This window comes from Callithrix jacchus, chromosome 4 (assembly GCF_049354715.1).
Source record: "Callithrix jacchus isolate 240 chromosome 4, calJac240_pri, whole genome shotgun sequence".
In the NCBI taxonomy this organism is placed as follows: Eukaryota; Metazoa; Chordata; class Mammalia; order Primates; family Cebidae; genus Callithrix; species Callithrix jacchus.
Window position 1 is genome coordinate 136,612,226 of NC_133505.1, and position 7,022 is coordinate 136,619,247.

Consider the following 7,022-nt stretch of genomic DNA (forward strand, 5'->3'; position numbering starts at 1 on the left):
ATCCGAAAAAAAAATTATCCAGGTATAATGGTGCACACCTGTAGTCCCAGCTACTTGGGAGGCTGAGGCGGAAGGATAGTTTGAGTCTAGCAGTTTGAGGTTGCAGTAAGCCATGATTATGCCACTGTACTCTAGCCTGGGCAATGGAGAAACAGCCTGTCTCTAAAATAATAAATAAATAAATAAATATTTAAAAATTAAAAAAACTTAAAACAACTTAAAAGAGTTTATTTTTTTAAAGAGGTCAAAGCTGTTACTTGTTTCAAAAGTGCTTTGCTTCTAGACCATATCAATTGATTCATGGCTATGAAAGATGAAGACTTTCGCACTCATGCTTCTTGTCATCTACCACCCAACTTTGCCGTGTTTGTGAGTTGTTTTATTTGTCTGCTGTCAAGACTTACTGTATTTATATACCCAGTAAGCTGGGTGTTTTCTAGTAGTTTTTTATATGGAAATGGATTAATTGCTCACCATGTGTTGCTCTGCCACTACTTATTTATTCCTCAATTTCTAATTTTGATTCATTTTCTAACCAAATGGATTTTGTCATCAGATTTATTTTTCTTTGTAAGAAGAGCTCAGTGTGTTATATTCCCTGAGGTCTTTCTAGCTTAAGTATGCTCATGTTTACTAATATACAGTAGGCCTGAGAAAATGTTCTTTGTTCCTACCTTTACTTTGTAATACTTTTTGCATTTCATCATCGTTTCTGGTATTAAATATTGCTATGGAGAAAAGTGTCATGCCAATCTTCTTTTTTTCTGTAGGAGATTTGTTTTTCTGCCTAGATATTGGATTAATTTATTTTTATTTTTATACTTTCGAGCTGAGTAAGCAAACCAGATGCATCTTAGGGCTGAGCAGTTTTTATCTAATTATTTCATCACCATTTGAGGTTCAACGATTGCTCTCACAACTTTGGCAGTCCTGAGAAACAGTCTTCTAACAACTTTGAAAAGCTAGAGAGAATAAATGTGCCCAGAGAAGAATGACAGATGGTCCTTTCAATTCTGACTTTGTCTTCTAGGTCCAATATTTTTGGTTTTGCATCCTTGTCATGTTCAAGCATGTTCTGTAACTCCTCTTGGGTAGCTTGAAGGGATTCCATGCATTCAATAGTCTCTAAAAAGATGGTGATGCAAACAGGTTATATGAGCAGATTTTTTTTTTTTTTTTTTTTTTTTTTTGCTATAGAGGAGAATGCTCTTAGTGGAGATTTGTAATGAGTTCTGTACATAGCAAGTGTGGTGGACCAGGTGTATTATTGGGAAAATGAGGTGTTTGTTTCTTTTGCATTTCTTCCATCTGGCTTATTTATTCTAGCTAGATAAATGGATTTAAAGCTCTGAATAAAATCTTTTTCGAGTATATGAAGTGTCTAGCAGTGTATGGAAATAAAATATTTCTATGATGAATAAAGAAGCATTTGAACCTCCCATACAAAGCTTATGCAAGTCATTTTGCTAAGGGCATCTACTTCCACCAAAATGATACTGTATCTTCAAAAGAAAAAGGGGAGAAGCCAATGATAAAATATATGGTGTTATTATCTCAGAGGTGCTTGGGGCTCAAGAGGGCATGAAGTAATTGTTTCCCAGATGTATCTTGCCCATCTGCATGTGATACATGAGTTTGCATTTTGGATGCTAACTAAAGGCAGAGTCACCAGAAATTCTCAAGGACCATTTTAAATGTTTTTTTTTTTTTCTGTGTGTTGGTTTTAACTTTGTTTTTTAAAATTTATTTTTATTTAAAAAAATTTTTTAAATTATTATACTTTAAGTTCTGGGGTACATGTGCAGTTCATGCAGGATTGTTGCATATGTATACATATGCCATAAATGTTTTTAGTGGACCACAATAGCCCAGCATGCTTGAAGAAACACAGCATTTGTGGGTATGCAGCTGATGCCAAGAAATAGATCTGGCAGGGTTGGTTAGGTAGCCTTCTTCCACTGGGGGCCACCACAAGCCAGCCCTGAATACTGCTCAGGGGCTGTGCACATAGGCATTGGTTGGCTTCCCTTGGATTACCTTCCCTAGATCTGACTGAGCCTGAAAGATCACAAACTTTTGGCACTGGAATATCACTTGTGCTGGGCTGGTATAGCGCCTTGCAGAGCAGGGTGTCTATGTGATTGTCTGAGTTCCTGTCTCTTACTAGTGACCAATAACAAAACAGAGCCCACCTCCTCTGATGTGAACAGTTTTCAAGTTTGCCTGTTGCCTTCAAGTGTGCACCCATTCCAGTGAGCTGAGCTTCTTTAATTCAGTGTACAGCCAAGAAACCTTTATTTGCTGATAGCTCTTTTTCCCTCACTGGGAAGTTAGCCTTGACTGGAATCAGCTGTCCTAGTGGAGACAAACAGGTCAGCTGCCTTGAAATTCTCTTTGGGCTCAGCTGGTATTCACCAAGATATTAGAAAGTTAATACAGATCAGAGATGTCAAGCTATATTCTTACAGTCCGAAATCAGCCCTCAGGCACATTTTCTTTGACCAAGAGTGTGTTTGCCTGCAGACAAAGACTTCGTCGTCTTTAGAAGATTTTTTTTCCTAGTTGCTGATTTTTAAGTTGGAAAATGTCCCATAAAAATCCAGATTTCCATCTTTTCTTGTAAAATGAAAGCTATAACAATCACACTGAGTGCACATTTCCAATGGCAACACCAGATCCAGAGGTTTTAAGGAGAGCCAAGCAGCGGTGGCCTCTTGACACCGGCCTGTGCTCTCCAGCTTGCCAGCATCCCCACCAGGTGTTCTTATCCTTCTGACTCAGAGGCCAGATGTCAGGTCCCATTTCTTATCACACCTGAACTTTCTGTTTTTCTTATGATGGAGTGAGGAGGAATGTGACATATTTTCTACAGTCTACCCCTAGCTTAAGCAGAAATATGTAAGTCACATGGAGGGCCAATCACTTCTTTTTCTTGGCCTGCTTTATTCGTTGCTATTACCTGCTGGGAACCTGTGAGTAACTGAGTTTATGACTGTTGCTTTAGATGAGAGAAGAGCAAGGTGAGTCAGGTAGACCAAGATAAGGATGCAGGAAAGCATGACAGTTTATGGAAAAGGGCAGCTCCTTCTATAGGATAAGTACCTACCTTTGTTGTGCAGATTTATTGCTTGGAAATGGAGATGGAACTATTGGAGGGAGAAAAGTCAATGGTAATCAGGGATTATTGGATGTCCTTAATTGTTTGCAGTCACATAGAGTTTTCCGTTTTCCTCTCTGAGTTTGATTATTATCAAATTGTGGTGTGATTTATTGCAAGCCCCTTGTTTACTGTCCGTGCCTGAACTGTGTTAACAAGGAGTCTGTGTGTGAGCCTAACGAAAGTCTCTAGGCAAAGCATCCTGTGAGCCAAGATTCCAAAGTCCTCGGAGTATGGCACCAGTCAGCCGCTTTGTAACTCTGCAGCCATGCTGAATGTTATTTGTGTATAAATATATGTTGTCTCTTCACTTTTCTTGGTCCACCATTCACATTTCTTATGCTCTTTAAAATCATTTAAAAATTAATTTTGGAATGACTAATTCATTCCCTTGGTTCAAATTCAAAAAGTAAAAAGCATAAATAGAGAAATGTCTTTCTCCACTCCTGTCCTTCTATTATCCAGGACTCTTAATTGAAGGCAAATAATGTTACCAGTTTCTATTTTATTACTATAGAAATGTTTTATGTAAATGGTTCTCAAAGTGTGATCTATAAACTTCTAGGGTCCCCAAGATGCTTTGAAGTGGTCCATGAAATCAAAACTATTTTCACAATGATAAGATGACACCCATTGCCATTATCAGTGTTGGCATTTGCACAAATGATGCACTGATTTCTTTTCTGTTGGAAAACAAACAAACAAACAAAAAACCACTGGCACCTTGACATATATCAAGAGAGTGACATGAAACTGTACCAGAAGTAATTTTATTCTTGTATCAGTAACTTACTGATGAAAACATTCAAATTTCATTTAAGAATATCCTTGATGGTACAGGAAAAGCTAATAATTTTATTAAATCTTGACTCTTGAGTATCTATCTTCTGAATATTCTGTCTGACACAAGGTGAAGTCCGTAGGAAGTGCTTCTGATGCATGCTGAAGGTACTGTGGTCATCTTAAGAAAAAGCACTGTGTTCTTGAGTTGTGAACTCGAATAGCCAAATACTTCATGGAGCGCCATGTTTACTTGAAAGAATGACAAGCAAACCATGGTTAGTTAGAGACTGTTTGGCAAATATGTTTTCAAAAGTGAATAAAATAAACCTGTTACTTGGAAAAAATGAATGATAATATGAATTGCAATTGCAAATGATAAAATATGAGCTTTTAAGTAAAAATTAGAATTTTAGAAAGCTTTTATCTACCACTTTGAGCTCAACAGCTTCTCAATACATAAAAACTTTCTGTCATAATGATGGTGAAAAAACAAATGCAATTTTTTGATATTGTAGAATAAAATGTGTTAATATTTTATTAATTAATAAATTATTATTAATTCATTAATTTTTAAAAATAAGCCAGGCATGGTGGCATGTGCCTATGATCCCAGCTGCTCAGAAGGCTGAGGTGGAAGGAAGACATATAACTCAGTGGATCAATATTTTCCAGATGACTATTGCGTGATCTTTAGAAAATCATGCATAGGTAAAAGCACCACTCAAAATGGAAGTGAACAAAAGATTTTAATGTAACAGAGTATCAATAAGTATTTGATAATATTTCAGATACTGTAACTAACCTTTGAGAAACTACTAGTTGTCAAGTTTTGTGTAATATCAAAGAATATCTACAATTATCTGAAAAGGCTTTGAAAATACTTCTTTGTTTCCCAGCCTCATATTTGCACAAGCCTTACTTTATATACTTCAACCAGGACAACATAGCACAAGAAATTGAATGCAGAAGCAGGTAAAGGTATTCAGATGTATTCTATTAGGGCAGACATTCAAGTACTTTGCAAAAATATAACAATATAACACTCTACTTTTTTATTTTGGAAAACCCAGTTATTATTTTTATAAAAACATATTATTTGTGTTAACATGTAATGGGTTTATCATTGCCATTCTGAAATAAATATCTAATTTTTTTCTCAGTTTTAATGTCTTTTTTTTTTTGAGGCAAGGTCTCACTCTGTTGTGTAGGCTGAAGAAGTGTAATGGCATGACCACAGCTCACTGCAGCCTCAGCCTCCTGGGTTCAAACAGTCCTTCTGCCTCAGCCTTCTGAGTAGCTGGGACCATGGGCACATGCCACCATGACTGGCTAATTTTTAAAAATTATTTCTAGAGACAGAGTCTCCCTATGTTGCCCAGGCTGGTCTCAAACTCCTGGGCTCAAGTGACCCTCCCACTTTGGCCTCCCAAAGTATTAGGATTGCAGGCGTGAGTCACCACACTCAGCCTATTTTAACTTCTTATGTGGTAAACACTGGTAGATATAACCCACATAACAAAAGTTATTTGAATTCCCCATTGGGGTGTAAACTGGTCCTGAGACCAAGAATCATTTGTTTCTACACATGTATTAACTTTCTTCATGTCCATGCTACATGCATATTCTTTATGTGTGTGTGTATACAAATGCGTACAAATATATGTGTGTGTATATATATGTGTGTATATATATAAATTATACATATATGTATACATATATACGTATATATATAAATTATATATACGTATACATATATATGTATAATATATAATTATATGTATATAACATATATATATAATTTTTTTTGAGATGGAGTCTTGCTCTGTCGCCCAGGTTGGAGTGCAGTGTTGTGATCTCAGCTCACTGCAACCTCCACCTGCAGGGAATAAGTGATTCTCCTGATTCAGCCTCCCAAGTAGCTGGGATTACAGGCATGCACCACCACACCTGGCTAATTTTTATAATTTTAGTAGAGATGGGATTTCTGCCATGTTGGCCAAGCTTGTCTCAAACTCCTGACCTCGAGTGATCCACCCATCTAGGCCTCCCGAAGTGCTGGGATTACAGGCATGAGCCACCGCACCAGGCCCGTATCCTCTATGTATTCTTTTCTTATACAAAACACACTGCATTTACTCTTGCTCCACTTTGCTTTCCTAACTTAACAACGTGTCTTCAGAATTGACCCATATCAGAACATACCGAGATTCCTTATTCTTTTTATGGCTACATATTATCTCTTTGCAAGAATTTATGTAATTTTTTATATCAATGTCATGCTGATGATTTGTTAAAATTATTTTGTTTATACAGGCACTGCTACATTGAATAACTTTGCATCCGTATCATTTCTAATGTGTGGTAAGATCTGTAGGACAAAAGTAGAAATGCTAATCAAAGATTAAGCGCATTTGTAATTTTGATATATGTTGTACAATTAATATAAGCTTATACTTTTTTTAAGAAAGTAAGGTATGTATTACAGCTTTATACATATCTTATCAATGTCATAATCTGTGTTCATAGGAATACAACAGAGCTGAGTGATGAGTGTATATACACGTATGCAATTTATATGCTTGGAATCAAAAGTAAATATTAACTGATTAAAATTTGAAAACATTGAAATGAAAATTAAGCTGGAAAGTCCACTGTAATAGATAAAATGTATTGTTGATTATCCTATATCATCAATGTGATTTGGGAGAAGTCGTAAGTTTCTTGGTATTTGCCTGGTATATGGTTGAAACAATTTGACAACTTTTGTTGGAAGCCCTGAAGCAGCTGACACCTACTGCACTAATGAACAAGAGTTCCCAGCATTTTCAAATTTGGAGTTCACAGTGGCCATTATTACCTAGGCAAGACTTCAGAGCCAGTGGAGATGGATTCCAGGCAGCCTGCTAAGGAAAAGCAAAACAAATTCTTGAGTTCTTGCTTAGATGCTGCAGGGAAGTGCTTGTAGGCTCATAAATATGGTCTGGTAAGTAACATCATGAAGCACCTTTGTGTGCAGGGATGAATTTGTAAAAGAATGTTAATATTTTTAAATAATTTTAAAAATGATAATCCTCAATTCCCC